Source organism: Myotis brandtii, unplaced genomic scaffold (genome assembly GCF_000412655.1).
Source record: "Myotis brandtii unplaced genomic scaffold, ASM41265v1 scaffold8, whole genome shotgun sequence".
Classification (NCBI taxonomy): Eukaryota; Metazoa; Chordata; class Mammalia; order Chiroptera; family Vespertilionidae; genus Myotis; species Myotis brandtii.
In genome coordinates, this window is record NW_005371219.1 from 8,051,405 (window position 1) to 8,077,387 (window position 25,983).

Sequence of the window (25,983 nt, forward strand, 5' to 3'; positions counted from 1 at the left end):
GCTATACTCCTCTGCAGCCAAAGGCAGGTACCCCAAGTTGAAAAACAGGGCTGTCTTATACTCGGTGCTTTGCCGTTTTGAACTAATCTCATCGTTGGATGCTTTTCTGTTTGATGTTGCCATTCCAAGCAGACTGTAAACTCCGAGACCAGGGAGTAAGTTTTTTACTCTTTCTGCAACTCAGAGTGAATGGTGATTTGATGCATGCAGTGTGGTGTTCCACAAATATTTATGCTAAGGACTGAGACCACAATATATTGATCATCTAAGTTCTGTCCTCTTAGAATTGATATGTACTTTTCAGGGAGAGTTAGTCCATTCTTCATTTATTCAAGTTAAATATAAAAGGAAGGTACAGTGCGGCCGGTATGGCTCAGTGGTTGAGCATCGGCCTATGAATCAGGAGACCACGGTTCGATTCCCAGTCAGGGCACATGCCCGGGCTGCAGGCTCAATCCTCTGTTGGAGGGGGTGCAGGAGGCGGCTGATCAATGATTCTCTCTCATTATTGATGTTTCTATCTCTCTCTCCCTTCCACTCTGAAATTAATACATATATATATATATATGGAATTACAGTAGTTTCAGTAGCTGGATTTTTTGTGTGGGGGGAAGGATTGCGGGGCAGGAGGGAGGAAGTGTTAAGCTCAACCTGAAAGCAAACCCAAAGGTGCCTGAAGGAGGTCCAGCTCCATTTGCTCCTCTCTGAAGGGCCCTGACATTGCTGTCACCTGGGGTCGCTGCACCCACACTTACGCCGGGTTTTCTGTCCCAGGGAAAGCTTTCTGAGAGCAGTGTGCAACAATAGAGACCATTATAAACTTTTGAACAATAATAGATACAGAGGCAGAGCTGCCTCAAACAGATTGTCAAACTGCAGCGGGAAGGCTGGGGAGGGTTGGGGGGCAGGAGGGAAGGGGGTAAGAGATCAACCGAAGGACTTGTATGCATGCATATAAGCATAACCAATGGACATAAGACACTGGGGGGTAGGGGAGGCCAGGGGATTGTCAAGGGCGGGGAAAAAAAGGACACATATGTAATACCCTTTGTAATACTTTAAGCAATAAAAAAAAATTTAAAAAAAAGAATTTATTTTATGTCATCCATTAATTTTCCCAGAAGGAAAATGTTGCTTAGCATATATTTCTAGAGATTGCCTGGTTTTGATAGGAGGCAGCTGATTGATGTTTCTCTCTCATCGATGTTTCTAACTCTCTATCCCTCTCCCTTCCTCTCTGTAAAAAATCAATAAAATAAAAGAAAAAAGAAATAAGACGGTCTCATCTGCCTTTCTCTTATTTAAGTCCAACGCACGTGTGATGTACAAACTAAGCTTTTCATTTACACCATATACTTTATGTAATTTGAGATAAAATGTTTTTGAAAAAGTAAAAAAGCTAATGCTTGAATGGTGTCGCAGAGTTCTTATTTCCTTCCCCAGAGGGGTCCTGGTGAAGAGACTAAGCTTTAAATAAATAGATAGATAGATAGATAGATAGATAGATAGATAGATAGATAGATAAGGCTGCAAAACTGTCGTTCTCTGGAGCATTTGAAATCTCGCTCCCTGGCATATGTTGTTAATTTGGCTCAAATAAACTCTTATAAAGATCAAAAAAAAAAAAAAGCTCTGCATATGAAAGAAGCAGGATCTGCTGAGTCTCATCTGCCAGGAGAGGTGTGTCTGAAAGAGGACACTTTATCTTCGGGTCAGAGGCCCAAACTGGAGCCAGCCAGGGCTCCAGGCGTCTCCAGCGAGAAAGAACAGATCTGAGGTTACCTTTCCTCTCTGTCCATGAACATAAAAGGTCTCCTGTCGCAGACCGGGATGCCAGCACAGCCTCCTCCGCACACCATCTGAGGCCATCTAGACAGCGCTGACACAGCAGTGGGGCAGGGTTAAGGAAGCCAACGCCCTGGACCTGTTAGCCGGGACAAGGGGCCAATTTTGGCCCTTTTCCTACTGTCGACTGGAGTAACTTTAGGATGCGAGAAATTACCATCCACTTTTTCTAAAGAACCTGGACCTTTCATCGAAAGTAGCGACAGTCATCTGTAAAAGCAGCAACGTAATCACTGAGTGGCTCCTGTTAGAATACACACTGAAAAACCCAAACCCCACACCATGGGGGTGCGAAGCGGTTTGCTGTCCTGCAGGTCAGGGCAGCGGGACAGGCTGGAAATTACAGCCTCTTTACCTGGAGTTACTTATTTTCTGACACCACCTGAACAGAATTCTAAAATGTCAGAGCCGTAAGGAGCCTTCAAACATCACCTCGCCCTAGTGCAGTGGTCGGCAAACTCATTAGTCAACAGAGCCAAATATCAACAGTACAACGATTGAAATTTCTTTTGAGAGACAAATTTTTTAAACTTAAACTATATAGGTAGGTACATTGTTATTAACTTAATTAGGGTACCCCTAAGGCTTAGGAAGAGCCACACTCAAGGGGCCAAAGAGCCGCAGTTTGCCGACCACAGCCCTAGTGCATCATTTCAGAGGCAGAACACCAATGTTCAGAGTACTGAAGAGCTGCACAAAGTCACACTCCTCGTTAAGTGCTGGGCAGGCCCATGTCAGGGGTCCTGGCTCTGACACTGAGGTCTACTCCTTTTTCTGCACCAGGGGTTTTCAAATCTTATCTTCAGCAGTACAATCCTTTTCCCAAATGAAATCTACAACCCCAACCCTCCCTCAGGGACTTGCAGCCCCTCTGAGGATCTCTGGGTCTCTCTGGACTGTCTGTGGAAACTACCACTGTCCACCACAGCCCTCCCACACACCTAACAATGCCATATGGATATGTGTGTGGGGGTGGGACGAGGGCGGGGAGTAAATATAAGCATGCATAAAATGACATTACTGAAATGTGAAAAACAGGGTAAAAAGTTACTCATTCCAACCACCCTAACTTAGCCATTGTTGACAGTTGGATACATTTTGTTTTCATTTTCCCCCTCCTATTTGTTTTACAAATTTGAAAACAATTTATTGTCCTGTTTTACTGACTTGACATTGGATGTATATTTGCTTAACAAATTAAATTTTTATTAACACGCAGGAGGATTTCAGGATGTTCTTTTTGATAAATGGCTACCTTTAGAAATACATCAGGAAACTCAGACGTCATAATCATTCAACCTGAGAGAGACCAAGATGGCGGCATAGGTAAACACCGGAGACTGCTGCCGCAAACAACCACTTCAAAAATACAACTAAAAGACGGAACGGACATCACCCAGAACCACAGGAAGGCTGGCTGAGGAGAGACTCTTCAACTAGAAGGAAAAATAACAGCACACCGAGGCTCAGAGGAGGCGCAGTGTGGAAAAAACTCAGGTGCGGAGGTGCGCGCGCAAAGCGGGCTGGTGGCTGAGAGCGCGGTTGTCGTTTTCGGTCAGGGGGGAGTCTCAGACTATACAGACACCAAGAATCTACTGACGAGGAGACAGAAAAACCAGGACCAGAGGAAAGGACATACTCCGACTCCCACGTGCAGAGATTTCAGGGGAAAGCAATGCTAAGCAAATTCTTGGTGAAAATACAGTCTTAGAGAACCACAACTCCAGAAAAATGAACTATTTCTTTACTCAGGGGTCTTGATATGCACAGTAAACCCCATATGGACTTAACCCAGCTAATATTACTTTTATACACCCAGGCAAACACTCAGAGGCTAATTACACCATTCTGTTCTTGACTAGCTTTGCTCCCACTATTCTGGAGAACCCAGGGCTGGGTGTGGACATTTTAAAATCCGTCACAAGGTACAAGTGAAGCAGGACTGCAGGACAAAGCCTCATTGCCGGGCCGGTTTCTGGCGTTCTAACTTGGCCTTCTACTGTGTCACTGGACCCAGCAGCACCACGAGAAGCTACTAATGGACACACTCACGGGGAACTCATCCTACTTAAACGTAATTTTTTCAAGTGGTGCTAAACTAGCCAAACAATTAGGAGAGACAAAAATAGGTGACAGAAAAATAACTCCTCAGTTACATGTGTTCTTTTAATACCTCAATTTATTTTATTTTTTGCCAGCTTTGGGGAAAAAAACTTTTATTACAGGAAGACATAACGCTGTAAACCAGAAGGGCAACGCACTGTAGCAGGACCTCGCCCGGCACCCAGAGGTCTGAACCTCCCACTTCATTCCTGCGTGCCTGAGATCTCCCATCCATCCCCAGGGCTGCTCAGTCAGAACAGCTGCGACAGGGCAGTTCAGTGGGACAGCCTGGGAGGAAGCTGCAGAGCTGCCACGGCCCTGGTCCTCCTGTAGCCTCTCCAACCCTCCCAGGGAGTCACTGAAGCCTGGAATAGACGTCAGTCCTCCCCAAGAACAGTGCTCGGGCTGGGCTGCCTGCTTGGGCGGTCTTAGCTTCCTGTGATTTCTCACCTGGCACAAGCCAAAGGGGGGTCTCTTTGAGTAGTGAGTTCACTCCAAACCTCTTCCTCACAAACTTCTGAATACACACACTCTAGAAGCCTCCATCTCCATGAAAGGAGGAGGCCATTTCCTGGGAAGCATGGTGTTGAAGGCTGGGCTTCCAGGCTCCTCCTTCCTCAAACTTGAGGACACCAGCACACAAGTGCTAAAAGCAGGGCCTCTGCCATGCTTGGTCTCCAACCCCATGCATTCCCCACCCCCAGCTCCATGTGGGCTCCACACAGGGTTTGCTCTGTATTGAGCCTGTAAGGCACGTTGGGTTTATCCTTTCCCTCTGTTAAATGAGGTCTCTGGAGCCTGGGAAACAGTGATCTGATGAGAGGTTCAGTGAATAAAATTTTCAAAGAAGTGAACATCTTACGTCTGTATTCCCCAAGAGGTCAAGTTAACATTCACATGTGCACACTGAACGTGCTCACTAGCTCCACTATCTGTAAATACACCACGTCACACACAGAACAGAACCTGGGGCACTCGGACCACTGCCCTCTCGGAGTCTTCCTCCCCAGACACAGGAGGGGAGGCAGGGAGGTGCTCGTCACATTTTGGAAGCAGGCCATGAGCCCAGGCCTCAGAACAATGGGTCTTCTCACTCCCCAAACTGAGGGCTTGCCTCCCAAGGCTGACAAGATTACCACAGACAACCAATCAGGAGGAGCAATAGCTTTCTTTTTTTCTGAGAAGTCTTACCAAGGGAACCAGTTATTAAATTATACACAAAAGCGATGCTTTTTCAAAATCTCTCTTTTTCTTGTTGCCTGCAAACACTCAAGTCATTGTAACTGATTCATCCCCCAGGACTTAGCCCAAACTTTCTAATGAGGCAATAGGTCAGCATGTTCCAGAGAACAGTGCCATAGCCAACTGCCTTAATCTGACCTCCTTACTTCCATCTCTCCTGACCACCAGGGCTTCCCTCCCATCATGCAGCTGTGCGAGTGGCCAGCCACTGGTTTCCAGCCCCCACCCACCCCCACCGCCATGTGAATGACAGGACGCACATCTCTAACAGGAAGGGAAGGCCCCCTCTCGCCTTCTGCAGCTCGGCTCCTGACATGTATAAGAACACTTCTTGCTCTATTGTGATATATTTTAAGCAAACAAAAACTAAATTATACACAATATAACACCCACTGCTTGATTTTAACAAATCTTAATATCCTGCCATATTTGCTTCAAATAACTTTTTTTTGAAAGAAATAAAATGCTACAGATACAGGTGAAATACCCTGTGTATCCCCTTCTCATTCCATTTCTCTCTCACCCTCCTCATAGGTAACCACTACCTTAAAGTTAGTATTTATTACTTCTATAAAATTTTTACTACATAAGGATATATATCCATATATATATATATATATATAGACATACATACACACACACACAATATGTAATAATCTTTGAATGTTTTAAAACTATATAAATGGCACCAAACTGTCTACAGTGAAGCAAATTGCATTTTTTGCTCATTTAAAAAAACAAAACAAAAAACTTCCATATGGAGTTTCCAACATATGCAAAAGTCGAGTGTTATTATAAATCCCCATATACTCATCATCCGGCCTCAGGACCAGTCTTCTAATATCTACATATTGAACACCAGTGGACTAGCTCCAGGGCCCACATACAACAAGCCGCACTGCCTCCTTAGCAAAAGGACCAGTTCCCGGGGGAATGCAAAGAAGTCATATACTTGATGAATGTTTGGAGGCAATCAAAACTCTACTAGCAAGTATGTGATAAAGTCCGAGTAATGGAGCCAGACTGAAGGCTGTATGTGAACTGCTCCGCGCAGCTGGTTCTTAGCTCTATGACATTCAGCTTTTCCTTTTAAGAGGTCACATTCAAATTGTGTAAGAAAAGTAACAAATAGTACATAGGTAGACAAAAGCCATTCATTTATTACTCCAGCTTCTCCCCCCTCAACTTGACCCTCAATAGCCACTTCTAACAGGGAACCAGAAAAGAGTAGATCATGCTCTTAATGCCACACACACGTGACCTTCCTTTATCTTGAGAGGGTGGTGTCATAGTATAAAGAGCTCACTGTATTGCACGCACAAAGGGGGGCACAGAATTGTAATGACCTAAGCATTTGACCTTCATGCAGTAAATGCATCAAAGCTTGGTCCAAAACAACTTTCGGTCGTTTATAATAGAACTTGGCTTTGAAGGAAGAAATGCCATTTTTCTTTTAAGAACAAAATCCAGAATTACTCAGCAGCTTTTTAAATTTTATATAAAATTATATATATATCTATCAAATTAGCAATAATCGCACCTCGGATAAACCTCATTGGCCACGATACTGCCATTGTGCAAAGCTTGGACTGTATATCTTAAATGCTATGGACTTTATAAACATACAACTTGAAAACCATCAGCAGGTAAGATAAATCCTTCTCTTCTATTTGCCACCCCCCACTCCCCAGCCTCACCCCCTAGTGCCTGATCCTCATCCAAGGTGGATTTCTCACTTATGACCATATTGTTTACTTGCAATTCCTTAATGGGAGTGAATACGACTGCCCCAACATCTCATTTTATTTATTCAAAACTGAGCAGAGTAACCAGCACTGTACTAGATGCTGAAAGGCAGCAGTGAACAAGATATTCCTCAGAGAGCCTTTTGTTTTGAATATACAGAGGAATTTCCACTTTTGCTTACGTTCTTGAATTATGAAGCCTCAACGTAAGAGGACATCCTCTAGCTAAAATTTTATTTTCTTGTGGGAAAATAAAATTTGCAAGGGGTGGAGATTGGGTAGAGAAGAGACATTTATGTTAAAAAAAAATCACTGTAATATGGTAACATTATTTCATAGGTTTTTGAAATAGCTTTATAAAAGCCACACACACAATTTTAAAGTTTCAACTTTATTCTTGATAAAGTGTAAACCTCTCCAATAACATGCCTCCAAAAGAGGGAAAAGAAATACTCGGGTGTACACCAGACAGCTGAAGTCTTTACACTGCACTGTTCCGTGCCCTAACCTTACACGGGTCAGGCAGGAGAAGATGGAGAAGCAGAGCCCCTGGCACCAGTGAATCACCAGTTCAGACATGGTGTGAGCGTTCTCTTTTACCATGAACTTCACTTGCCTTTTGTGTGCCTCAGTGACTAGATATGGGAAGTTACAGGAATGTCTGCAGGTCCTACCCTGACCCAGGTGGAATAAAAAAGGCACGGAAAGCAATATACCCTACCTCGGATAATATAATGCACTGGGGGTCAGTGGAGACAGAAGAGTTGCTCCAGAAAGAATGATATGGACTGGCTGAGGAAAAGCATAGTTGCTGCTGCATAGGAGGAAGTATGATATTTCTTACTAACTTTTTTAGAGTGCTAACATTTCAAAGGCTTCCTGGGTGATGTCTCTTGATACCAGGTATTTACTGACTGGCTAACTCTTGACTTCCTGGTCCCTGGCTTTACGTTCCTTATCCTCCGTCTCACTGCTGGCCACAGTCTGCTGACCAAAAGAAATGGAAGGCAGCTGGGACCACGCTAGGTTCGCCTCTGTAGTCCCCAGAGTGCCTAGTATTGTGTCTTATCCAAACTCAGTGCTCGATAATAAAAAGTTTAATTAAAGAAAGAAGGCTTCCCCTGGTGTGAAGCAATGTGAAGTACACGGCCCTGCGAAACTAAAAAGGCTGAACCTAAATCTGATCACGCCTCTTGAGCTGATTCCCAGTTTGGGAAATTTAGGCGATAAAGGAACAAGATAACGACACCACAAGAAAACAGATATATCCAGAATGTGGGACGATCTGCGGAAACGGATCCCAGTTTCTGCAACAAGTCAACAGCATGAAAAAAAGAACGGAGGAGGGGAGCTAGGGACTGCTCTTGATTAAAAGACATAACATCCAAAATCCATGTGTGGACCACATGTTCAGATTCTGATTTTAACAAAACAACTGTTTCAAAAGAACATACTTTTTTTTTTACACAATTAGAAATTTATTATTATTTTTTTTTACTATAAACTGGGCGTTAGATGATACCAACACACTGTGGTGATACAGCTGTCATAATGGGGCGGTGGTTATGTAAGAATGTCTACAGCTTTGCAAGGGGCACTCGGAAGTGTGTAGAGGTGAAATAACATGCCTAGGAATTGCTAAAGTTCTAAAGAAAAAAAAAATCAAAAGTATAGATAAAGTAAATGAGGCAAAATCTTGATAACTGTTAAAATATATACTCTATTCTTCTGTTAGCCTTTTTTTCTTAAGTTTTAAGGGGCTCAAACAGTAATTTTATGCATAAGCTAAGCAAATATTTTCAACCCTCTCTGACCACATTCTCATACTTATCAATGAGGTAGTTTGAATTACAAAATGTTCATAGATTCTCACACTTAAGATACTGATGAAAGAGAAAATGGGAGGACACAGTGTGCAAAAGCCAGCCCTTTGACAATGGTGGGAGAGGCCCAGCAGTCAGTACCTGGGGAGGGTCTGCTCCTGAAAACACCTCGAAATGAGACATGTGCTTTGTTTGGCAAACAAAATCAGCTTTCTTTTCTGATCATCTCTACCAAATATTTTTTATAAGGTCAAAACTTTTATTAAAATATATTTTTATTGATTTCAGAGAAGAGAGATATGAGAGAGAGAGAGAGAGAGAGAGAGAGAGAGAAATAATTTACTGGCTGCCTCCCGCACACAATCAGGGCATGTTCTCTGACCAGGAATTGAACCGAGAGCTCCTAGTTCATGGGCTGACACTCAACCACTGAGCCACATCAGCTTAAGGACAAAACTTTTTACATACTATCAGATGAGTAATAAATAGTAATGCTGTAAGCAGTATCCATCCTTAGACACAGTCTCTTCAGCAGCCCACTGACACGTTTCCTGTACCAGGAAGGACAGCAATAACTAGGAATAAATAGTAATCCCATAAGCAGTGTCCAACCGTAGGCACTGTGTCTTCAGCAGCCACTGGCACGTTTCCTATGCTAGAAAGGACTGGGCCCCTGGAAGCAACTCTGAAAGAGAAATGCTGACAGGAACCAAGTGGACGAAACTCAGGCAGGGTGAGGGGTGTCAGGAGGTACTCACTGTAGGCATAGCACCACACTTCCCACGCGTTTATTATCTAAAGATGCTTGAAGACAAGTGCTACTTTATTCATTAAAAAAGCCCGAGAAAACCACAAGAAAATATATTTAATGTCTTCTCCAAGAAAAAACGTGTATTTTTTAAAGATGACAAAATAATCATTTAGAGAGTAGAAAAATCCTAGACCAACATACTATCCTATTTTCGGTTAAATCACTGTGTGCCCTTCTCTTGACCCTCTTTCTCTCCCCCCTCCCCCGCCCCAAAAATCAAACCCAAAACTGCATATGGATGGAGGAACTTGGTGTCTGCAGAGCAGAGGTGTAACTGACCGAACGGATGTGTAAGTGAGGTCTGCATCACCATTCAGGTCTGCATCAACAGTGCAGGGAGGAGTCGGTCTTGCTCACCACTACACCCAGGCGCCCTGCACAGAATACAGGGTGGGGCAAAAGTAGGTTTACAGCCGTGTGTACATAAAACAGAGTTTATTCTTGCATGATTATTTATTAATTACTGTATTATTTTCCATGCTAACAACTGTAAACTTACTTTTGCCCAGCCCTGTATATATCTCCACAGTCTTAACTACCTCAGTCTTCTGTCTTCTCAAAACCAGAAGAGGACAAAAAATATTGATATCCATGATGATAAACTGAGTCTCACAGATTTAGTTTAAGAAAGCAGTACACTTTAATGTATTTTAGAAAGACTGCTATTAAAATGTCTAAAATAAATGGGTTTGGGCACTTATATATGCTTTAAAAACCCAACAAACCTCTACCCAAGAAAAGGAATAAAGGATGATTCTGAAGTTCACGATTATTTTATGCATTCTAATCAATTAACTAACAAACACAGCCTTTTTGCAGGGGATCCTTGAGCAGGAAGACAATGATCCTTGGTGGCAATGGGGGAGAAAAAGGAAGAAAGGTGTGCAGAGTTTGAGAAAGTCTAACAGAGCATTTCCTTCTTCTTAAAGTGAAACGAGTCACTGAGTTAGTTACAGAGAAGCGCTCTTCAAGAAAGGAGGTGGAAAGGTAGAACCAGGTGAGCCAACAAAGATAGCCCTTAGTCACTAGACAATGAAAAATTAACATACAAGGACAGGCGAAGCTGCCTTCTACTGTTCCCTCCTCACTCCGAAGCGAGAAAGTTCGGGTGATCCCATTAGACACACAAATGCCCAAGTGCTCCCCAGCTCAACCAGGTTCCAGATGTCACCCTGGACACCCAAAATGTTCTAATTCCCTTGAAAGTCTCACAGCCACAGAGGCATCCCTCGGGCACTTGTCTCCCCCAGATCGAATGCACCCTCCCCACACTCCCCATTCATCCACTTCCACCTTTTTGTCTCAGCCTCATCTCTGGCCATCCCTGCCTAACACTCTATCTTCTCTAGGTTGTTCCTTGTTCCCTATTTTCACCCTTCTGCCCTCTTTCTCCCTTTGTCTTCAAACCTGCTCTTCCCTCTATTCCCTCCTCTTCATTCCTTTCTCACTCTTTGTATGACAATGATTCCCACTCCTACTTGTACCCCACCCCCCCATCCCAATTTCTATACCCTCCCCTTCCTCCCCTCTCCTCTCTACCTAGAAGAAGGTTTCCCTGTAGCCATCTGTCATCTATGACCAAACCAGAGGAAGCAATCTTCTCTCAGAAAGAGCCAAAAGTTTAAACCAATATAATATTTAAAAATTGGTCATGTTAAAAAAATTTTTTTAAGTCTTCAAGAATGACTTAGAAGTAGTAAGGAGACCCCCAAAGCTTAAGGTGGGCTCTTCCTATTTCAGGGCCAGAAGTACAGAATTTATATAACCAGGAAAATGTCTCTAAATCAACCCCGTGGTCTGGGCGTCTAGCCCTTCTATCATGGGTTCACTGTCAAGGCCACAGGGACTTAGGGATGAGAATGATCTCTTTTCATGGTTTGTTATCTAAATTCCTATCAAAGGTGCTTAAAGACAAGTGCTACTTTATTCATAAAAAAGCCTGAGAAAAGCACATAAAGAGCAGATGCTTCACTTATTTAATGTCTCCTGTCAGGAGGAAAAAAAAAAAAAAAAGCAGTCACTGTTAAGATTATAGAACAATACTGCTGAAAGAGAGGTTTCACCACGAAGCAAAAATATTACTCAGCGAAAGCTGTTACTGCTTCCTAATCCCTTCTGAAAAGCTAGAGTATGTGCTTATAACATTACCGTCCTTTGACTTCACAGCACCATCCTATCCAAGCACAAAGTGCACAGTAAACGGTGGGAGGAGAGCAATAAACAAAAACCTCCCTCTGAACAACTACCACCAACTACAAAACCTCTCCCTCCTGGAAGCTCTTCCCTCCCCCGCCTGATTCCACTGGGTCTCAGGTCTAAAGAGAAGGCACCGGAAGATCATACAACCCTCACCCCAACCTTCCTGCCTTTCCTCCAGGACTGAACTGGAGAAGGTCTTACCGCGAAGCGTCCTTCACAATCTAGAGGGCAATGTTCTCTCTGCCCCTGGAGAAGCCGCCTGCTTCCCCTTCTATCTTCTTGGCACCTGATTACTGCTGGTGATTACTGCTGCTACCACCACCAACAGTGGTGGGTAAGTTTTCATATACTTTTTGCCACGAACTATGCTAAGCACTTAATATGCATAAACCCAGTGTAATCAGTTGGTATTTTACCTATGAGAAACAGCACTTGCTCAAGGTTCTCAGCCAGCAAGTCAAGAATTCCCGAATGAAACCCAGGTCTGTCCCTAAGGCCCAAACTCAAAACCATGACACAACCTTAGACAAAAAGGATCCTCCATGCCTCCAAACCAGCTCCAGAAGTTCAAAGGCCCCCTAGAGATCAGAAGACCACCAGCACTCACTGTGCAAAAACCTTTTACCCACCCATAGTTCCTCCCCTTTGCCTTTGCCTGCCACTGCCTAGTGGGGGAGGAAAGAGGTGTCCTCCCCACCCTGTCCCAGGTGCTGTCCCACTTCTTCCTAATTATGACTGGCTGATAGTGTGGGTTTAAACTCTTTCAACACCAAGGAACCTGCTGAGAACCTGACGGAGCCTCCGTCCTCTTACCTGTCCCCACTCATGTCCTGGATGAAGCACATGAGCCTGGAGAAGTCATGCACCGAGCAACACAACTCCACGGTGAAACAAACAAACAAACACACACACACACACACACACACACACACACACACACACACTTCCCCGACCCCTGGGGTGACATTCCTCTCAAAGGACACCACAATGTCCTCGCCCTGCTAGTTCTTCTCATGTGGGGGGAAAAGACCCAGAAAGCGGGTTACTGTGGATTAGCCATCAGGAAGCCCCTGCTGAGCTCATGCATTACCTTAGTTATGCACAAGCCAGAGACTTCAAGCTCTTGCTCCAGAGGAGGGAGAAGAGTTCACAGAGGGAATTACACCAAGGGGCAGGACCAAGTGATAAGAATGACAATGGTTATTATACTGAGCATCTGCTGGGATGCGTTGCAGGCATGTCTCACCACCTTCTTAATCCTGCGAAGTTCTCATTATGAAGAGGAAACTGAGGCTTAGGGACTCTACCTCCCAAGTAATTATAGCACTTACTGGTGCCAAACTCCACTCTCAGCACTTTAGGTGTGCATATATTGACTCATTTAATCCTCACAACAGCTCTATGACTAGATAGGTGATACTATCACCAGATGACCAAACCGAGAGAGGTTGTCATTAAGCACTGGCCCCAGGTCACGCAGCTGATAAGTAAAAGAGCAAGGATTTTTAAAAAAATTTATCTTTATTGTTGAAAGTAATAAAGATGTACCCTTTTCCCCCCATTGACTCCTTCTAGCCTGTCCCCTCCCCCGACCCCAAGCCTTCACCACACTATGGTCTGTGGCCATGGGTTATGCATGTATGCATATAAGTTCTTTGGTTAATCTCTTCCCACCCACCCACCTACCCCCTCCTTTAAACCTAGGCACTCAGGCTCCAACACCCGTGCTCTCAGTCCTGGAGCGATACTGCAAATATACTCCTGGGGTTTTAGTCTGTTTTGTTTTGTTTGTTTTGGCTGTTATTTTTTCAACAAGGCTGCAAGCTCTAGGAAGACAGGGAGCACTTTCCGTACCCCACTCAGCAATCAGTTTCGAGATCCAGCCACGACAGAGTTGTCAGTGAATAGCTGAGTCTGGTGCAACCCATGGAGGGACCTGACTGCTGGGAGCATCTCGCAGCTCCACTGCCCTGACACGCATTCCAGGTCCTCCCACCCCTCAACCCCAAAGACCCCTGGCCAGCCTGTGTGTGTCCATTTTGGGGATCTGTGAAGGCAGACTGGTACATGCTGAAAATGGTCTAACACAAAGACTGATTCCTTTACTCGCCATTTCCAATACACTAGAGAGCAACTCAAAGCAACTGGGCTGCCACATCCTGCTCCATTCCCCTGCCTTATGTCCACAAGCTCAAAGCCCTCCTTCTGGCTAGACCCAGGAGTGCCACCATCAATCAGCATGTCAGCATGCACAGGGGCATCTACCAACCACCCCTGTCCTGCAGTGTAGAGAACACACCTCTGGCCTGACGTTCAAGGCCTCTCACAGGCTATAGAACAGTGTATAGAACACACCTCTGGCCTGACGTTCAAGGCCTCTCACAGGCTATAGAACAGTCTATAGAACACACCTCTGGCCTGATGTTCAAGGCCTCTCACAGGCTATAGAACAGTCTATAGAACACACCTTTTGGCAGACCTGTTCCCCTCTCTACCTGGCGTTCCTGCTGCTCATTTATTTATTCTTTGGACAACTATGTTTGGAGAACCCACCATACACCAGGCTCTCTGTTAGGGTCCATAAATACAGGGTGAACTAGAGATGCACAGTCTTTGCCCTTCCTCTGTGAAACCTTCAGAGATACCCCTCATTTTAAGTATATCTGGCTGACAGTGAGTTCTGTCAGAATATACAGATTTTTAAAATCACCTAAAATCCTAATCAAAATACTAGAATGGCCAGTTGGGGAACAAAAAATTCCAGATTAAAGAAAGCAAGATTATCCTCACAGGACAGTCACTTTGAAATATGCACAAAGGTGAAGGTTGTTGTTTGTTTTTTGTTTTTAAATCCATGAAATCAATGATTCCTAAGAACAACAAAATCTGAGAAAGCAGAGAACCCTGAACCACTCTAACTTATAAACTGATTGTGTCATTCCCTCCCTGGCTATATAGTTGTTCTTTATCTCAAAAATCAATGGCCTGCCTGTCTATCTCTGCTATATGTGCTCAAGTCATTAAGTAACCTAGGAACACGGTTTAAAATATGAGATGTACCTGAAAGTAGTGACAGATATTCGAGAAAATTTCCAGGAGGAGGTGCCGTTAAGTACCTGGGCTGACACCTCAGGAAAGAAAGCTAGCATCCTCAGAGATTACACTGTTAACACCGATTTAAATTCTACCCAGGCCAACTGATATACCTTACCTGTCCTGTACCACAGAAAAATAAGGGGGTTACGCATAAGTGAAATTTTTCAAATAACTAACGCTTACTTTTCAATGCCAAAACACTGAAATGTTAGCCATTTTAAAAGAGTGCGCTGGGTGTAACGGACACTGGATGCCCAGGGTCATACTGAGTGTGCTCTGACACTGAATAGACGCAGGCTACTTCCTCTCCTCCAAGCCTGCTCTGAGCAGCTTCCTCTCTGCAACCCTAGCCCCATCCCCTTTTAACCGGCTGTCTACCAAGGAAGAACTGAAAGGAAAAGCAGATAACTAAGGTTATGCAACACACCAACTGAACTTAGACACAATTCTAAGTCAATTCGCTCTGTCCTCCCTTCCCAGGAGGTAGGAGGCAGGGAAAGGAACCCTCACATACTGAGCACATGTGACAGGGGAGGCCCCACCACCTCAGCGTCCCATCATCTCATTTAAGCAACCCAGCACACAGCAATACTATTTCTATTTTAAAGATAAGGTAAATGGGTGCTGACAAAGATGTTCGCTCATCCAAGACCTCACAGCTGGCAGGTGGCAAGGTGGAGCGGGGTTCCAGCCTTCTTACCCCAAGTTGCATTATCCTCCAGTACACCGAAGTTGTGAAGGTCTTGCCAGAGAACCTGACGCAGGCAGTACAGCGTAGAATCCTTCTCACCACAGCTTCCCAGAGAAGGATTTCTTTACTTTTAGAGAAATAAATCTTTTCAGCATTTTATATATCCTGTATTTTACCATCCTATATTTAGAACTTAAAATATGCCCTGGCCGGGTTGCTCAGTTGGTTAGAGCGTCCTTCCAATACACCATGATTGCGGGTTTGATCCTCGGTCAGGGCACATACAAGAATCAACCAATGAATGCATAAGTAAGTGGAACAACATATCAATGTTTCTCTCTCTCCCTTCTTCTCTCTTTAAAATCAATCAATTAAAAAAAGAACTTAAAACTTATTGGTTAGTGCAAATGATTAATACAATGAAGACAAGTATCTCATACCAACCACATAAATGCCCCTTTAACTGTGGTCCTATTAGCAAACTAGGATCTTCACTAGTTCACATCAATAGACATAGAGGATGAAATTAATTGTTAGGACTATACAAAAGGGGAGATCTCTCAGATAATAATCTAACAAAATTATTGCTTCAATCATATTTTAAGATTAAATAATTGAGGAAACTCACTAATAAGAAGCATGGAAATGTTAAGAAACTGAAGTTTTCCCAGGAAACTAAATAACAATTATTAAGCAAGCCATACCTGCAAATATAAGCTAGTTCACTGTATATAGATTTATCAACACTCCTGCTTAAACTATAGCAATTACCAGATAAACTGTTTAATCCCGTGCACACGGCATGTGTTCAGTGAGTAAACTTTTCACTGAGTCTGTAAAATGTCAAGTAACTACAAGCATAATTAGATATACGGGAAACTCCAGTACCCATTTCCACTCTGTTGAGAATGCACTTGTGATTTCTTTGACCTCCACTTCTATGCATAGAAAAAAAGCTTATTTTAAGAAATATAAAACACATCTAAAGTTTCACCGAATGCAATACCAACTTTAACTTTTTACATTTTGATCATTCCCTTCAAAAATGAAGCGACACCCTAGCTGGTTTGCTCAATGGTTAGAGCATCAGCCCGCGGACTGAAGAGTGGCATGTTTGATTCCGGTCAAGGGCACATACTTTGGTTGCAGGCTCGATCCTTGGCCCCCGTCAGGGCAACCAATCAAAGTGTCTCTCACATCGATGTTTCTCTATCTCTGTCTCCCCTCCTCCCTTTCATTCTCTCTAAAAATCAATGGGAAAAATATCTTTGGGTGAGGATTAACAACAACAAAAAACACAAAGTGACAATTTTAATTATTTCCAAGCCCACATACGAGGTGTGCCCTATAACTACAAATAATCTTTTCTAAAGAGTGCCCTCATCCTGGACCCATGGCTTTATTCCTGCCGCCATTTATTAACCACGCAACCTACTTGTCTGATAAATTTGATTATTGCTCCCTTCTCATTTTGAAATATAACTATAAAACCTAATCCTCACTTGTACTTCCTTGGATTTGTGCACAAAGAGCTGTATCGTTCCAGAATAAACAAATAGATTTTTAAAAATTTTATTCTCTTACTATGAGTCTATCCTAAGAAATGCCTCATCAGAGTAAGGAAAGAAGATACACCCTAACCTTCATCACCCATGGGCTTCTAGGCCTGGGGCTCATTCACAAGAGAAGCTCTTAGTCCTTAGGGAGGGTATACACAGTTCTCCAAGCCTGAAAGAACTCCTCCTTCAGAACATCCCCAAAATATCCAACAGGTTCATGGGGAGAATAAAATCTCCTTGTCCCTGTTGCCCCAACACTACCTTACCATGCTTTTGTCACAGTGTACATACAATCCAGATTTCAGGATCTTGGTGACACATGACTCCTACCTGCCATATTTTCACTGAGGAATACAAATTTCTCCATTACTTCTAATTCCATTGGACAAACCAACACAACTTGTAGATGGTTCTCTATTTTTTTACCTGAAAGGAGAAAACACTTGTATAAACTGTTCTTAACGAAGAAAACACTAAGAAAGCTCGCACCATGAAAGGAGGAAGACTTTTCTTAAGTCCAGTTTATGAACCCACAGCCTGAGACCTGAATTTCCTTCCTTCCCACTTCATTTTCGTAGTTGAGATTATTTACTCCTTAATGAACAGCACAAACAGGTATAACTGTGTTACAACTGTATTCTCTGCAAAGTCAGGTGGCTTGGACGGATAGATTCCTTTGTCTTTCCGGAAAGAGACCATGTGACGACATAAAAAAAAAACACAACAACCCAGGAACAAAAGTCTGACAAGGCCTGCCCGGGGCAAAAAACAAGCTTTTCCACAACTGAGGCCCAGGCCCAGGGATGCACAATGGGGCTGAGCCAGTGTTTGGCCCAAACCTGAGACAGCCCTTAGCTGTCTCCAGGGAGGAACCTGGAGGTGGCAAGTTCTCCACCCAAACTGAGGAGGTGAGACATTAAGGAGAGATTTACATGTGCAGGTGGGTTCACAAAAACCTACCTGCCACAAGTATCTTCCCCTCGCCCACAAAACAGCCTACAATCCCACCCACACTCACCAATGACCCAGAAATCCTGGAAGGAAGCCCTCGTCTAAGCTCAGCGGTGAGGCCCGGAGTGTCTGCCCTGAGCCTTCCTGAGGGCTGCCTGGGAGCACCACCGACTTCTCCCCAAACCAGACGCTGGAAACCACCAGCAGATCCTGGTAGGCTCTGAGGCATGCTTCCGTCTTATGACATGTCCAGGATGAGAAAGGGCACCGAGCCACAAAGCAGAGGCACCCAGCACCTGCCCGGGCTCAGGCCTCCTTTTCGGCCTCTCCCGTGTCCTGGAAGTGCCTGCTGCCTCCACTAGCTCAGGAAGGGAATACGGCCTTTTCTTTTCTTTTTAAAGTCACTGTTACACGTGATTCTAGAACTCAAGAGAAGCAAGTTTCTGTCAGAATGCCTGAAAGGGGGACACAGCACACAGGGCTGGGCCCACAGACATCACGCAAAATGAGTCACTCCATCTATGCCTGCTGCTGGTGCTGCTGCCAACCCTGCTCGAGTAAGTGAGTAAGGCAAACGAGTCCCCGTGAGATCTGCGGGAACTGGACGTGTAGGATTATCACAGTAACAGGGACAAGCAGTCCAGTAAGAATGCTGCTGTTGCCACGCGTACTGGCTCCTTCCCTAGAGGAGCAGAAGTCCCTCAATGTCTCTGTGCTTGTGGGGAGAAGGAAGGCCAGGGAAAAAACTGGGAAGGTAAAGGAAGGGGAGCAGAGGTGCTGAAAAACAGTCCTGGCTGTGTGGCTCAGTTGGTTGTAGCATTGTCTCATGCACTAAAAGGTTGCATGTTCGATTCCTAGTCGGGCACATACCTAGGTTGCAAGGGAGGTAACTGATAGGTCGGTCTCTCTCTCTCTCTCTCTCTCTCTCTCTCTCTTCTCTCCTCTCCTCTCCTCTTCTCTCTCCTCTCTTCTCTCTATAAAATCAATGAAAGCTATCTCCTTGGGTGAGGATTTTTTTTTAAAAAAGATGCTCAAAAACAAAAACATCCCCAAAAATGAGTGGGGGAAGAACATCTGAACTCAACCAGATCCTCAGTAATTCTCCACAGGCAGGAGCTCTTTGCTCTGATTTGATCTCAAGTGGAAATTATATGGACAAGACCCAGTTTCCTTCTCCGAGCTGATTCAAGTGAACTCTCATGTACAAAAGCAAATCTCAAGACAGAAAGCTCCCGCTCTCCCTAGCTCTCTATAACCATTTCTCAGTTCCAAATGCCTCTGCCTCTTTCTTCCCAACTCTCCACACAGCTTATTCCTCAGTGGCATTAGGACCACAGCCATCCCCACTACCACAGAAGCATGACTGCATGAGACCTGAGGCCGAATTCAAGGGAACTGCATCCAGCACACCCTACCAGAGGCACTGCCTCCCTGGCAAGCACACAAGGGGCCGGACTTAGGGGAGATAAAGACCTCAATTTTCTCCCCCACAAGTTACAAAATGGCTTGTATCCCTCTCAGGCTTAAGGTGAGGTTTACCAGCCTTGGCACTACTGACATTTGAGCTGGGTAGTTCTCTGTGCAGTAGACTTAGAAGCATCCCTGGCCTCCACCCACTAGACTGCAGTAGCCGCTCCCCAGGAGTGACCTGTGCGCACTCAGCCCCATCCATGTTGAGAACCACTGGCTTAAGATATCACCTCTGCATACTCTCTTTATAAATTTCAATATTTTTAGAGGGAGAAGACAGACATGGACTGCCACAAGCTACTCAACTCTTTGGTGTGAATTAATCTTTGCTCCGAGAGGTATACAGCCAGATACGGATATGATTACCCTGCAAGAGCTCAGGCTTGGTGGCAGGGCTGAGGGCTGAGGTCGGGGTGGGGGATGGAGAATGCTGCCAGTAGGAAACACACTTCAAGAAGAAACAGCTGACGCACCATTCACAGCACAGGACTTGAAGATGCCTTTCCCCCTATTTACAAGGGAACAGAACCAACTTCAAGTCTGTCTTATCCAACAAATACAGACTTGACCCTGTAAAAAACCTACAGAATCTTAGAAAGACCGAACCTCACCAAACACCCATGACTGAAAGGTCAAACAGGACTTGGCCAATGAAATGAGCCCCAAATTCCAGCATTTTTGACTAAAGTCTGTCTCTAGAAGCACTTGACAAGCACCTCGGTGCCCCTCATAGAAAAACTGCAGCAGGTGAGACACAAACCTGTGGTGTGGAGTGATTCTGTTGGTGGCCTCACAGACACTTGGACCCACACTGAGAAAAGCAACCAATAATATCATTCTAGGAGGTCTAGATGATACACAAAAGAATAAAACATGATTCCTGCCCTCAGGCTGCTGACAATCAATCACGCTGGGAAAAGAAAAGGTTAATTGCACATTCATCAACACCCTCACCATCTAATAGCAGCAGCTAAGATTTACTGGAAGCTTATAATGTGCCAAGCTCTATGCAAAGCACTTTATAACTATTACCTCTTTAATCCTTTCAACAACCCTATAAGTATTACCATCCCCATTCTACAGCTGAAAAAACAAAAAAAACAAAACTGAGCTTCAAAGAGACTAGGTGACTTGCCCAAAGTCATACAGCTGATAATGGGACTTGGATTCAAATCCAAACTCATTTTTAACCACTGTGCAATGCTGTGCTGAAGACAACACTGCAGGAGTGTGAAAGGGCTGGAGTTCAGGGAGTTGGGGGACTGCCGAGATTCTCAACAGAAAGCTAAAGACTGGGGCTGGCGAAGGGGAAGAAAAAGTGTCTCCAAGACAAAAAGTGCTCCGTGTCCCCTAGCAGCCTACCCAGCTATTCGAAATACTACTGCCCGCAGGGGAATCAGTCTTCCCTTAAAGGATGTGAAGTTGCAGTGAGTGGGGTGCTCCAGACAGGCACAAGTGAAGGCCAATAAATACTCCTTTTTCTTCCAAGGGTAAGTATCACCCTTTCTATTGGGTTTAAAACTTTAGTTTGCTTTCTACCACCATACCCATCCCTAGGTCAGTGAATCTTCTTCATCTTGTGGAGCCATGACTCCTCTGAAAGTCCACTGATGCTATCTATGCACCCACTTCCCAGAAAAACGGCCACAAACACCTCCCCACGCATAACATTTTAAGAACACATAAAAGGCTTTTACACATTACAAGGTCAGGAGGATGTAAACACCTAATTTGGGCCTACATTTGGATTTCACTTTTTCAAAATGTTTCAATGTGTTTATTCCAATGACCCATTTACTCCTTCCAAAGTGGGTTTGTACTGAAGAGAAATTGGCCAAGGTAGTGAGAGATTTATTCCAACAATTATTCACTACAATAGCTGAGGTATATCATGCACCACACATAGACTTAATTCTTTCTTCTGGATGTTACCTTATCAATTGTATTTTCAACATGACTCCTTAAAATGACCAAAGAAAGCCCTGGTTTGGCTCGATGGCACTGGATGCCTTTGTGACTCATACAAGCAGTCAGCAGGCAGCCGGCTCACTCACATGAGCGGGGGGGCTCCTGGTGTCACCCCGATGACTTGCCATCAGGGGCGACTCCTAGCTTTTCAGGCAGAGCAAGGACATGCAAGTCTGGTTTCCAAAGTGCCTAATGGTGATTACATTGGTTTGGTGATTCACAAAGCAGTACAGGATGTGCCCAATTACACATTCTATTTTTTTCGGATCTTATTTCATAAACTCCAATTTCATAAGAACATAGGTTCTCCATCCAACAAAATTATCCAACTTGAACAATTGAAATAATAATTGTCCACAAAACTCTTTTTAGAAATGAGAGTATACGCAAGACATGATCTTAATAAGACATGATATAATAATTTTAAAATGTTTTGGTCATGTCCTTCATTCAAACATTTTAAAAGTACCTACATTTTGGATAGTCTGAGAGGCCAAGGGCACAAAGAGAGAATCATTTTCCGAGTGTCAGTAACAAAACACCAAGCAACAAAGATACCAGGCAGGCCCTCTATCAAATAAAACAACTTTTATCAAGTAAAACATTAACAATATTAATTTTTTCTTCTCTACTCCCACCCCAGATCTAAGACTACAACTTGAAATCTTTAGGAAGAAGGTGCCAACAAAAGCAGCTGTTGGAAAATAAAATTCTTACTATAAACAAATGCTTAGTTCTTTCCAAAATAAGTAACAACTTGGTGTTCTCATCCTCAGACTCGGAAACATGACTTCTTAATTCAAATGGTGCCAATTCCACCAGGAAAGCATGATGCCTTCAAACATGCACAGCCCCTTCCATCTGCAAAGGACTATGGGAGAAACAGTGGCCTGTCTGCAAAGAGCTAGTAACTTCCATTTTCAGGGGAAATGTCTACATCCCACATGGAATAAACTGAGGCCACTTACCACCACATATTTTCCTCCTAAAGAAACTGCCTCCCTCCTGTGTGAGGAAAACCACAGACAAAAAATTATGTACTGTTCCATGTGTTAAGGAAAAATGTTTCACACATAAAAACAAACCAAAAGGCAGCACGAAACCATGTGAGACCTCTAAGTCAGGAATCAGTCGATGATACTGTGTATTCCTGGGCTCCTGAATGCAAACATGGCCTGATTTTCTGACCCCACCCCCCCAAATATAATGAAAGGATTTAACTAATGTCAAAGTCTTACAGGGGACACTGTTAGAACTGGTTTAGGAAATGAACTAGGCTCTAAGGCAAGGAATGCTACTGAACTATTCTGCTCTAAGAATGACCTGTGGAAATTCCCTATGACTCCTAGCAAACTTGCTCCTGTAATTTAACCTGTAAGGAACCCAGGCAGGTTTAGGAAATGAGGCCCCACGAAGGTGGCGACATGTCTTAGCTTGGCATGCACGAAAGACTCATTTGTCAGGCTTTGCAACCAAGCTTAAGTGAGATTTAGGAGTAAGACACGCCACATTAAAATTCTTAAGGATCATTAATCACAGCCTCATGACTTCATATACAGTAATACAACATATGCTTATGTAGGTCTGGTCTTTATTCCTAATCAGAGGTATTAGCCACAGCCTATGGGAGGAATTTTTTCAAAAGTGGGACAAGCATGGTCCAGCCCATTCATTATTTTAAATAATTAAATAATATAGATATGGCTATGAAATTTTTGTTATTCTTGGACACAAATAAACAGATGGCCAGTAAGGGAATGAGATCAACTTTGCAGCTGAGAATATACTATATTCCACTTCCAGTTTCTGAATGTCAAAGCTTAGGAGACACATCCCAAGAATCCAACTGGTAACCAGAACATGAAAATTATTTATTTCACTGGTTTGGCATACTCCAACTGCTAAGAAGTAGGAATAAGGAGAAGTAATGCATAGCAGAGCACCAAGTACTCAGTGGGTATTTAATAAATATCATTTGGATGACTAAAAGGAGCAATTACTCAAACAATGGCTAGCATATTGACAATTCAGGGCCTCTCTTCTTCAAATCACAGGCATCCTCGGTTGGAAAGAAAAGGCACCATGTCTGTGCTTTATAGGCAGGCTTTCTGCCTTGGCCCCACAGTTACACAAATTCCCTCCACCCCCACCCCCCGCAACGGATTCTGCTTTAAGCAGTTAATATAGTCAGAGATTTTGGCACTGACATCACATTTATCATGGATTCCAGGTCTAATCGAAAACTGGACAGAATATATAAAGCAACTACTGTTTTTCAAATATTGGACAATAAGGCAGCACAGGACGTAATTCCTGAGAAGAGTGAAACAAATGAGGCAATCCCTATAAGTCCCTGAACTCACTGCCAGGAGGCAGTTTCCAACCCACAGCACGGAGAAGGGCGAACTCAAGAGCATGGTGGTCACAAGACTTGAAGAGACAGAGATCAGTATTCGGGGGGCCAAGTATTGGCAGGGCAGCACACCTGGGAGGAGGGGAGCCCAGAGGTCCCCGAGAGCCTTGGGTTGAGTTCTGATCTGTGTGAGAGGAGACTACCTAAAGTCAGGGAGAGAAGCACCAGAAAACGGTTTGTCTAAGAAGTCCCAGAGTTCACACAGGGCTGGTAATAGTTCATGCTTCCAGAGGCAAAAGTGGAAATAATTCGTAATACACATGGCATCAGATTAAAATCCCCAGAAAGCTAGCACCTTAGTATTAAAGCCAAGTCATCCCTAAACTAAAGGCTGCTTTGGACCCACCCTAACACAGCCTAAAAGCTAGCTTCAAAATGACACAACTAACTCCCAGTACCTTGACTGGACGCCAGAACGAAGTCCAGCACTATTTAAAGAAATACAACAAAACCTAGCACCTAACAATGTGTATCTGGTACCCAAGCAAAAATTATCGGGAATGCAAAGAAAAATAACCCATAACCAGGAGGAAAAAAAATCAATCCATTGAAACAGATGCAGAAATGACAAATGACTAGCAAACAAGGGCATTAAACAAGTTAATAAACTGATGTAGCTTCTTTGGAAAACAATTTGGCAGTTCCTCAAATGGTTAAACTCAAAGTTACAATATGACCCAGCAATTCCTCCTAGCTATAGTAAGTCCTTGCTTACTGCCGTCAAAAGGGTCTGTGACTAAACGACATATAATGAAACCAATTTTACCACAGGCTAATTGATATAAACAAGAGTTAAGTTCTTACCATATCTCATCAACATGATAACAAAGTGACATTATTCAGGGACTTAGGTTAGAAAATATAAGGTACTATGTCTTTGATATATAGGCAGAATCCCCAAAAGAAATGAAAATATATGTCCACACAAAAACTTGTACACAAATATTCCTACCAGTCATACTCACAATAGCCTAAAAGTAAAAGCAATCCAAATGTCCATCAACTTATGAATGATTAACATGTGGTATATCCATGTAATGGAATATTATTCAGCAATAAAAAGGAATGAAGCACTGATACATGCTACAACCTGGATGAACCTTGGAAACATTATGCTAAGCGAAAGAAAATAGTCACAAAAGACCCCATATTATATTATTTCATTTACATGAAATGTCCTAAATATTGCCAAATCTTTAGAGACAGAGAGATTAATGGTTGCCTGTCTGGAGATGAGACACAATGGGGAGTGACTGCTAATGGGTACAAAGTTTCTTTGTGTGGTGATGAAAACGTTCTAAAATTATACTGATACTGTACTATATGACTGCATTATATGAAGTGTCCTAAATAGCCAAATCTTTAGAGACAAGAGAGATTAGTGGTTGCCTGGGCTGCAGATAAGTGAGACAGAATGGGGAGTGACTGCTAATGGGTACAAAGTTTCCCTGTGGGGTGATGAAAATGTTCCAAAATTATACTGTGGCGATAGCGGCACAATTCTATTAATGTACTAAAAACCACTGGCTTGTACACTTTAAATGGGTAAATAGATACCAATGTGAATTATGTCTCAATAAAGCTGTTAAAAATTTATTATAAATATACTTCACGTAGTAAGAAGGTAGAACAAAAGGAAGCAGAGAAATAGATACAAAGCAAATCCAGTAACATTTATATCTGAAATAAAAAGTACACTGGATGAGGTTAATAGCAGATTAGACATTGACAATCAGTCAACTTTAAGATACAATAAAAATTATCAAAAATAAAGCACAGAGACTGAAAAACAAATAAACAGATTATGGAGGCAATATTAGGTTGTCTAATGTGTAACTAGAATCAAAAAGAGAGAGGGAGAGCACAGAAAAAATAATTGAAAAATAATGGCTAAATTTTTTTTAAATTTTGATGAAAACAACGATCCCACAGACCCAAGAAAACTTAACAAACCCTAAATAGAATAAATATAAAGAAAACCACAGAAAGGCACACCACATCAAAACCAGTGAGTGATAAAGAAAAAAAAATGAAAGCAGTCAGATAAAAAAGACATTAGTTAAAAGG

At 43.2% G+C, this 25,983-nt stretch overlaps 1 protein-coding gene and 1 long non-coding RNA gene across 3 annotated transcripts in view; both read right to left on the bottom strand.

Annotated features, from left to right (window-relative positions):
- Positions 1 to 25,983, bottom strand: part of FOXO3 (forkhead box O3) — a 110,284-nt gene that overhangs the window by 36,160 nt on the left and 48,141 nt on the right. The window lies entirely within an intron of this gene.
- LOC106724332 lies at positions 14,687 to 24,461 on the bottom strand. The gene is made up of 5 exons (XR_001360087.1): positions 23,989 to 24,461; positions 22,472 to 22,508; positions 22,221 to 22,374; positions 15,565 to 15,682; positions 14,687 to 15,252 (listed from the first exon to the last, which is right to left on the bottom strand). It is a non-coding gene; the product is annotated as an uncharacterized LOC106724332 (long non-coding RNA).